Consider the following 10,453-nt stretch of genomic DNA (forward strand, 5'->3'; position numbering starts at 1 on the left):
GCTTCGTTCTTGAATGAGCTATCGGGTTGGTTCTTGAGTTGTTGATGAAGGTTATTCGTCTTTCTCGCTTCTTCCGACAAGCGCTCCTTGGTTTCTTCAATAACGGCCAGTCGAAGTTCATCTTTCTCTAACTCCAGGTTTATCCTGGCCCTTAGTATGCTTTTCACGATAGAATTAGTGGATTCCATTTTTTAGTATCTGTTTCTGTTGTGTCTGGCCTTGTTTTTATATTTGATTTTCTTGGTGAGTTGTAATTTTGGTTGTTGAATGAAGTTATTGTTGTGCTATAGCTTTTAATATCTGAATTAAGCATCATCACCTCTACATATGTCTTTTCATCTAGCATCATTTTCTTTCCATTTTTTAATTCTTGGTAGATAATCGTATTAGTTGAACATATTAAAAGAACGTTTAAATAAAAATCATTTTATATTGAAGTTTAAATCATATCATTTTATACTTTCTTTTTTTAAAGTTTAATAAAAATTCATTTTCTATTTAAGTTTAAAGTATTGAGTATTAATTTTTTATTGACGTTTATTTTTATATTGAAGTTTAATTGAAAGTTTAATCAAAATAAATTTCTATTGTATGTTTTGTGTTTTCTGCCCTTGTTTGAATTTTTAATTTTAAAACATTTTGTTATATACCTGGTTGTTGAAAGCAAGTTATTGTAATGTTAAGTTTTAATTTAGTTACAATTATATTTAGTTCATATGAGTGTCATTTCAATCCATTTCACTATTTGTAGTTATTCTAGGCACAATTACATTTGTATTTTTTTAATAACTTTGACAGTTGAACGTATTAATTAAACGTTTAATTAATTTATATTTGCCTGGAATTTAAAAGATTTCAAACATTTTGGCTGTTTTAATTATTTTATATTTCAAACGTTTAATTTACTTTCCCAATAACTAATTTAATTTTAATAAACGTTTTATTAAAGGATCTTCACGTTTTTCAATTTTTATTTTATTACTGTTTGAAGGATCACACGTTTTTGCTCTTTCTGAAATCGCCAAACAATATTAACCACACAATTTTTCTACCACATTACAAATTGAAGGCCCCAGACATTTGCACCACACAATTTCACCAAACCATAAACCTTATAAAAAAATGGAGTGTGAAGGTTCGTCGTCTTCATCATCTTCTTCTTCATCTGCCAAAGACTTGTTGATAAAAAGGATAAAAGAGCATATCCGTAAAGATTCAAAAACCTGTGACGCTTTGCAGGATCAGTTTATCAAAGATGCTGGTGTAAACATGGATTTGAGGGATGAAGTCACAAAATTGCTGGTAAACATGCCTGCTAGTACTATTAATTATCTTTGCGCTTTGTTTTTGGTTGACACAGGGAAAAAAGAAGTTGATGAGTTGAAAGAGCTGTGCAAGGCGATAAAGCTTCTAAACTGCTCGATTCAATTGAAGATTGACTTTCTCAAAGCTGTCATGTAACGAATTGACTTTTCCTTGAATATTTTGTGTTTGTGTTGAGCATGTTCAGATACCGATATATGTATAAACAGTATGAAAATTAAGAACGTATTAGAAGAACGTTTATACGTTCTTATAACAATACAGTCCCTAAAAGTTAGAACGTATTAGAGGAAAGTACAAACATTCCGCTAACATTTGACTGATAAAAGTTAGAACGTATTAGAGGAACGTATAAACATTCTTCTAACAATATAGACTTTAAAGCTTTGAAGGTTTTCAAATCATATCCAACAAACAAAATTAACAAACTTCAAAACGTATTAGTCGAACGGGTTAGACAAACTACTTAAACACAATCAACATTTAAAAATGCAAAAAACTTCTATTCTTCCCGTCTCTTCTCGATTAAATTGTATATATTCTTCAATTTCAACTTGTCACGGTCACCTTCTCTATCCCGTTTGTTATACTTCTTTGCTGACTTGATTAACTTGTCTCTTATAGTGTTGATTTCCGAGAGTAAAATTTTGGACAAGTATTTTACCCTTAAGTCGTTTAGTTGTTTTTTTGTTTTGGTGACTCTTTATAAAAGCCAGATGACCATGGATGCGTCCCCTTGTATGTTTCCATGTGTCTTATAGCAAATATCCCGCAATCCTTCACATTGTTTTTTGTTCTCTATTCCATTTCCAATCTTTTTATAACAACAATTTCCAACCTTTGAACAATAGGATACTTGTTTTTCTTTAAGTACATGCAAAAAATATCCCTCTAAGGGGGGATTAAATAATATTAGTTGCACTCTAAGGAGGTAGTAAAGAATATTAAATCAGCAAAATTTTTAATCGAAAATAAATATTTACCAGTTTATCCGGTATCTCTTGGTATCTTTTATGAAAAGAATTTTTAACAGCTGCTGTTTTCTCCTCAACCGTGTCAAACTTAATGGTTTCTGGTACTTCCCTGTTCATCATGTTGTCTATCAGCTCGATTGTTCCTGTTTTTAAATTGAAAGGTATTCGAATAATACAGGCACAATAAACAAGGTAACAGCTTGAAGAGACTTGTAATTATTGTTCCGCATTAACTTCTCAAGGTTATCAGTGAAAATTTCTAGCATTTGAATGTTGTTGTCAGTACCTTCTTCGTCATAGTAGTGAACCGGCTACACATACAAAAAAATATTATTAATGTTGATTTTTTTTAAAATATATATAGAATTCAATATGGAATATACTTACTATAAGTGTAGATGTTGCAAAAAACCGTAAAGGTGATGCTTTTTCACCCTCTTCCTTTCTTCATAGTTTAACAGTTCGGTAAAAATATCCATTGCACCAGCTGAAATGTATACATCAGGGTAAAAGCATTCGAAGACAAACTTGAAACATTCTGTGAATTTGACTTGTAAATGATCCCCATCTTAGTTTCCTCTGATAGTTCAGAAAAAATGTAACGCGCAACAATCCTCTCATCAGTTGTTACTTTTTCAACCATTGCGATTTGCCTATGTAGGTAAGGTGATTTCAAGGCAGGAGGTAGTTTTTTCTCTCTTGCTTCTCTTTGTACCACTTCGAAATTAATGTCACATGTTGGTGTAGGAGATGTAGCTTTAAGCGGTATAATCTTCGACTTTGATGTTGGTGTTGCAAACGTTGGTGATTGATTTAAAAATGGACAATTCATTATCACCGAATCCAAAACTTGATTGTCATAATCATAATTTTCTTCAACTTCAACATTAACAAGTTCTGCAATAAATTAAGTTATATTTTTACATGAGGTTATGCATTTTCAAAAGTATAAATCTTTCAATACCTTCATTATCTGTATTTCCAATATTCTTCTCAACAACCTTATTTAATTCTTCCATTTCTGTGACTGCATATTTTTTTTAATCGGAAAAATAATTTTACCGTGTAATATGAAATACCCTTTTTAATTTGACTAACCTTGAACGAAATCGTTTTGCTGTGTTTCAACATCATCTTTTAACACTTGAATTAGTACATTTGTCTCCAACTTCTTTATTTAACTCTTCAAGCTCTATAACTGCAAAAATCATATTTTTGGTCAACATAATTTGTGTGTTTTTAATTTTGTTTTTATTTATATAAAATTAATATTTTATAGTCAAACAAACCTGGAATGATCTCATCATCATCTGTTTCACCATCATCTCTGTCACCTTCGAATGAGACCCCTGGATTTTGAAATGCACCTTCGGCATTGTCATCTCCTTCAGTTGAGACCTCTTTGTTACCCACATTTGTTTCACCTACTAGATTGTCCTTAACAGTGTTTTTTAAAAACGTATAAGTATAGGCATCTAAAAAAACGTATTAATAAAACGTATAATCATTTTATACCTCCTTGAAACACTTGGTTGTCAACTACGTCATCCCTTTCTGTAAAACGTATTAGGAAAACGTATAAGTATAGGCATCTAAAAAAACGTATTAATAAAATGTATAATCATTTCATACCTCCTTGAGACACTTGGTTGTCAACTGCATCCTCCCTTTCTGTAAAACGTATTAGGAAAACGTATAAGTATAGGCATTTCCAAAAATGTATTAATAAAACGTATAAGCATTTCATACCTCCTTGAAACACTTGGTTGTCAACTGCATCCTCCTTTTCTGTAAAACGTGTTAGGAAAACGTATAATTATAGGAATTTCCAAAAACGTATTAATAAAAAGTATAATCATTTCATACCTCCTTGAAACACTTGGTTGTCAACTGCATCCTCCTTTTCTGTAAAACGTATTAGGAAAACGTATAAGTATAGGCATTTCCAAAAACGTATTAATAAAACGTATAAGCATTTCATACCTCCTTGAAACACTTGGTTGTCAACTGCATCCTCCTTTTCTGTAAAACGTATTACAAAAAATGTATTAGCATGTGTCTCAACAAAAACGGATTAACAAAATGTATTAGAAAAACGTTTAAGGATATCATACCTGGTTCTGCGTTACAAACATTTTCCCCAACTCCTTGATTGTCAACATTCTCCCTTTCTGTAAAACATATTAGAAAAAACGTATTAGCATGTGTCTTAAAAAAACCGTTTCACAAAACGTATTAGCATATAACACTTGGCTCTGCGTTACAAACATTTTCCACAACTCCTTGATTGTCAACATCCTCCCTTTCTATAAAACGTATTAGGAAAAACGTATTACAATGTGTCTTAACAAAAGAGGCTTAGCAAAACGTATTAACAAAACGTATTAGGATATAGACAAACTACTTAAACAAAATGTATTAGCATATAACACCTGGCTCTGTGTTACAAACATTTTCCCCAACTCCTTGATTGTCAACATCCTCCCTTTCTACAAAACGTATTACCATGTGCCCTAACAAAAACGGATTAACATAATGTATTAGGATATCATACCTGGTTCTATGTTACTCACATGTGTTTCGCCTCCTTGATTGTCTACAACAGCCTTTACTATGTCACACACATCTTTTCCAACTCCTTGATTCTCAACATTATAATTTTCTTGAAAACGTAACAAGTCAACGTATAAGCATTTGTATTTAGACAAACTAAACAGGAAAACGTATTAGCATATTATACCTTTCTCAGCATATGTACGAATATCTTCTTCGTTCATTGACAGATCAACTGCTGCAACTATATAACAAAGGTGTCAGTCTATTGGATTAATTCGTGTTAGGAAAACGTATTACGTTACCTATTCGTTTAGACCTCCTTTTGTTTGACTTTGACTTTCATATGATTTTTTATTGAACTTGGCTTCCTAAGCACAACACTTATCAAATAGCCATACATTTGATCCATATTTTGTCTTCCCTTTCATCACCAACTCGTTTATTTCAGAGACGATTTTATCAAATTCTTCAAACTTTTTGTCCATTTCTTCAATCCATTTCTACAATAAAAATTAATGTAATGAATTATAATTTTTGAGTCAATATATAAATTTTTTTATGGTTAGAAGTTTTACCTTCTCCTCATCGGTAAACGGTTTTCTAGGCAAATATGCTGACAAACCAGACAACTGTACAAGGGTAGTATAGTAGTCTATTATTTCTTGTGTTGATGTCCCTATAGGCATCTGGAAATCCAATGGTGAATTGTTGTCATAAGAATTATAATCTTCAAAACTGTTATCATTCTATTCATCAATTGTCAACTCTAATATATCTCTTTTGTTCTGTTTCTCCAAAGCATCAGTTGCTTGTTTCTTCTCTTTCTCCAACTCATCAGCTGCTTGTTTCTTTTGTTTCTCCAAATCAACATCTACTTGATTATTCCTTTTCTCCAACTCATCAGCCGCCTGTTTCTTTTGGTTATTCAATTCATCAGCTGCATGTTTCTTCTTTTTCTCCAACACATCACCTGCATGTTTCTTTTTTTTCTCTGACTCATCAGCTAATTGTTTCTTTCTTTTCTCCAAGACATCACCTGCTTGTTTCTTCCCTCAACCTCATCAGTTGCTTGTTTCTTCTGTTTCTCAACTTCATTAGCTGCTTGTTTCACCTTTTTTTTTCAATCTTTTATGCTTTGTCTTTTATTTTCCTGCTCTTTCATTGTTAGTTGCTTCAGCATTTTCCCCTATTTTTTTAGTATCAGTAACATACAGTTATTATAGAATAAATATTTTGTTAAGCATATTATAGTACTTACTTGATTCTTCTTCGTCATCCTCGTTATCAGTTAACGAACCGTTATTGTACAAGTGGCTATCCATGGTAAAAGAGTTTTTGTTGTTATGTAGCTAATTATTGGTGTTTTTATTGGGTCCCCAAACGCCCAATGACGTCTCTGATACTTGTGTGTGTATAGTACTGCAAGCAAGGTTACACGGCCATTGAATTGTTCTTGTTTTCCATTTTCTTTTATACCTCTCCACTCCATTTTTTATTTCTTCAAATTATGAATCATGTACGCGCACCAATTCAAATTTGATATGTTTGAAAAGTCATCAATTGAGGACGTAAACATTAGATTGACTGTTGTTGATTTTGTTATTAGTCCAATGCATGTGTTGAATAACACAAGAAAATTCAACTTAAACTCTTCACATTTCCCATTATGTATTTTCATTCTGTCCAACACATTTGGAATGGTTATCCTTGAATGGTCAAATTGCTTTCTGAAGTTATCTGTAGACATACTCGACCCTACTCTTGGTCTGTTCTTTTCTAAAACTGCTTCCCCATCAACTGGTATCCCGAAAACCTCATGAACTAATTGGGGTGTTATCTTAATAATATGGTTACCTATTTTTAACTCGTCATTCTCATAATCATAGTTCTTAACCAACCAATATCCTAGACGAGCGGGAATGGTGGTAATGTTCATTGTTTACAATGATCCAAATCCCATTTCTTCAACCCATTTCTTTTCTTGTTCATTCATTACTTTTATTGCTTCGAAAAGATTTCCCGGCGAACACCTCATCCAAATTTTTGTATCTCTGTATTCTTGAAATGGTTTTCTAGTATGTGATTTAATAGAGGTTGATTTTTTACCTTTCTTTGCTGGTGCTTCAAAGTCTGAAACTGTTTTTTCCAAATCAACTTGAAATCCCATTTTTTTGCTTTCACTTTGATGTTTCTGAATCTTCATTGGTGTTTCAAAGTCTGAATCGGAGTCCCTTTCTTCACCTTCATTTCTTTTACGTTTATTTGTTGCTGTTGCAACTTTTTTTTTCAGATTGATTTCGTGTTGCATCCATTTTTTGTTTATTAGCAACTAGTCGAACATATTAGAACAACGTATAAGCATTAAACTAACATAAACAACTATATAAGCTAATATGTTTATGTAAAACATTTGGGATCATCTAATACTCGTTTGCTTATATGTTTTGGTAAAACGTTTTCCTAATACGTTTCTGTTTGAATAGCAACTACTCAAACATATTACAACAACGTATAAGCATTAAACGAACATAAGCAACTACATAAGCTAATATGTTCTGTAAAATGTTTGGGATCATCTAATACTCGTTGCTTATACGTTTTGTTAAAACGGTTTCCTAATACGTTTCTGTTTGAAACCCACACAAAAGTTGGTTTTCACATCATCTCAGTTGAACTAATATGCTCACCTACACACAGCGATAATCAAATCGGCGTATGCAACTAAAGAATTTCATATTACGTTCATTTAAACATAAACCTCTACACACAGAAACGTTTTAGAATTACCTGATTTTGCCGTTTTTTGTGGTCGGTCGTTGTTAATTTTCGACCTACGTTCCTTGTTCATCTTAGTAATCCGAACGTTTGACGTAGGGTTTGCTTTCAACTGTCCATTGTCCTCCATTTTGTATGTAATAGGGGTTTTTGCTCGCCGTTCGGAACGGGAGTTTAGGTTTTTATTGCCGGATTTTGGGGAATTTTCAGAACAGAGATTTGGGGAATTGAAGACTAGATTTGGGGAGTATAATTGGACGTTCTGGACAGAATTACCCTTTTGATAACCAGCGTATATTATCGTATTAATGTCTATAATAATTTAATCGTGTTTAATTGTACGTTCAGGATTATCGCGCACATAATGTACGATAGTCTATTAGCATACGTTAACCGCCCCTATATATATATATATATATATATATATATATATATATATATAATTACACATGTACACACACACGTATACAGAAAAGTTTAAAATGAAAATTTATTATAGAGGGTTTCACGGTCTCGATTTGAAATGATGTTAGTTTTTAACATATATTATAAACTAATTAAAACAAAAGAAAATAAAATAAAAATAAAAAATAGGGTTTCCCAGGGACTTGAACCCGGGTCTCTATCCAAAATTGTTGTTATTTATTCAATATCCCAAATCAAACCCGGTTCAAAATTTAAACCCTAATCGATCATATCCAAAATTGAACATTCTATCATTCAAAACTTATAGAGGGATCCGTTTGCTCGGATGATAACGAACTCTAAGCACAAAACAATTACATTAAACGAGTATAGATCAAGGACAGATCTGAACAACTTCTAGGATAAAATTGATTGAGAGGTTTGCTTCGAGATGATACAAGGGGTGTGTGGAATAATTTAATTGCATTATGAACAGGTATATATAGAGATACAAGATCAAACGGTCCGCGGATTGTTTTTAATGAAAATTGTTTGTCAGTTGCTGTAAATTTCATAATTAAGTTGACGATTGAGCACATACTTGGTAAGTTGGGGTGTAGGGATGATCAATTTCTGTCATTCCCGGCAAGACTTAGTGATCAAAAAATCAAATGGAGGGAAAAGGATCGGTCGTAGGTGGTGGGGAGGGAAAAAAAGAAAAGGAAAAAAATAATTTTTAAAACTTTGCTAATTGGTCCCTGGTCTATAGTTAGTTGGACAAGTTAAGTCAAAGCTGGGTTAAGGGGTGATTATTGCACATGAACGATAATTTTAGAATTCGTTTAATAACTAATTAAACTCGCGTAACGAATTAAATGAATAATGACCAAATAGAACTTAATAATAATAATAATGATAATTCATTTTTGCTTGATAATGAAGATCCGAATAGTAATAAGATAAAATTAAAAAAATTAAATGGGTCAGGTTTTCGGGTCAGAAAATTGACGAATGTTACATTATTCACAATTTTTTGGAAATTTTGTCCCGAAATTATATACAAGAAAAGAATAAACCATACTACGAAATCATTTCCAAGATAACATAAAATAACACAGATGTTTGAATGACACGAAAAATGCTACAAATGAACAATATGACAAGTCTATTTATATATAGAATGTACCAGCGGCGTATCCATCATGATCATGTCATATTACATATCATTTATACCATTGTCCTATAGTCCCTCGGTTCTGAGTCATTCATACGCCAATGCACTATGACTTCCATGCAAGGATTTTAGTAATTATGCGTGCACTCATAATTACCTATTTCGTCACATGGTCCACATGGCTCATTTCGTTGGGTGGGTTAAAATCATACACAACATATATAAGAAAATCTAGTTAAAAGTTTGAATAAAAATAAAAAAAGTTAACGGCCTTTAAAGCCCAAGTAAAGAAAAACTTTTGAAATCAAATATCAAGATGAATAATGTGACCAAAATTAACAATAACCAACGAAATAGAAATAACGAAATCATAGAAGTAACATACATACACACACACACACATATATATACACACACATACACACACATAGGCTAAGTATAAAATGAAAACCCACTTGAGTTGTGAAAACTCTAGAAACCCATTCTCAATCACATGTTTTTAATTAATGTTTAAATCTTGTGGTCCACAATTAAAGTGAATAAAAAATGTAAATATAAATATAACTTTTTCTCTCTCCTGAAAACATATTAAAAATTAGTAAAAAAATGTTAAAAAATAGCAAAACATTTTTTTTATGTTTCGATGTTTAGTATTAAATGTTACAACATATATTACATGTAACAAAAAAAAACGATGTTACATAGGGTTTTCGCGGGTTTTCACAACTCAAGTGGGTTTTCATTTTAACCTTACACTATATATATATATATATATATATATATATATATATATATATATATATATATATAGAGAGAGAGAGAGAGAGAGAGAGACAAAACATAGAGAGGTGAAATAAATTATAGGGGTATTACAAACCAAAAGAAAAAAACCCCTTGCTATTAAGGATGACATAGTAACGAAACTAATTATCGTAATAGTTAAGTTAAACATATGAAACATTGGGGTCATGAAAGACTAAAATTTGTGAAAACACATGATAACCACAATGCCAAAAAAATCAGGAGAAGTGAAATAATGACGCAAACATCTAACAATATTATTCTTGGGGAAGTTCAACCGCTGCGAAGAGGGTTTATGTTTGACGGCAAGGATTGAGATATTGGTAAATCTCAAATGTAATAAAAAATCAATACAATAAGTACGTGGGGCTCATATTAGATAGCTATATCTTAGCTAAGTACAAACCCCGGTTTAAGTAACTGGTCATAGGCAGCTAAATGTATG

This window comes from Bidens hawaiensis, unplaced genomic scaffold (assembly GCF_021521415.1).
Source record: "Bidens hawaiensis isolate Kalapana, Puna unplaced genomic scaffold, B.hawaiensis_p1.1 tig00035719_1, whole genome shotgun sequence".
Classification (NCBI taxonomy): domain Eukaryota; kingdom Viridiplantae; phylum Streptophyta; class Magnoliopsida; order Asterales; family Asteraceae; genus Bidens; species Bidens hawaiensis.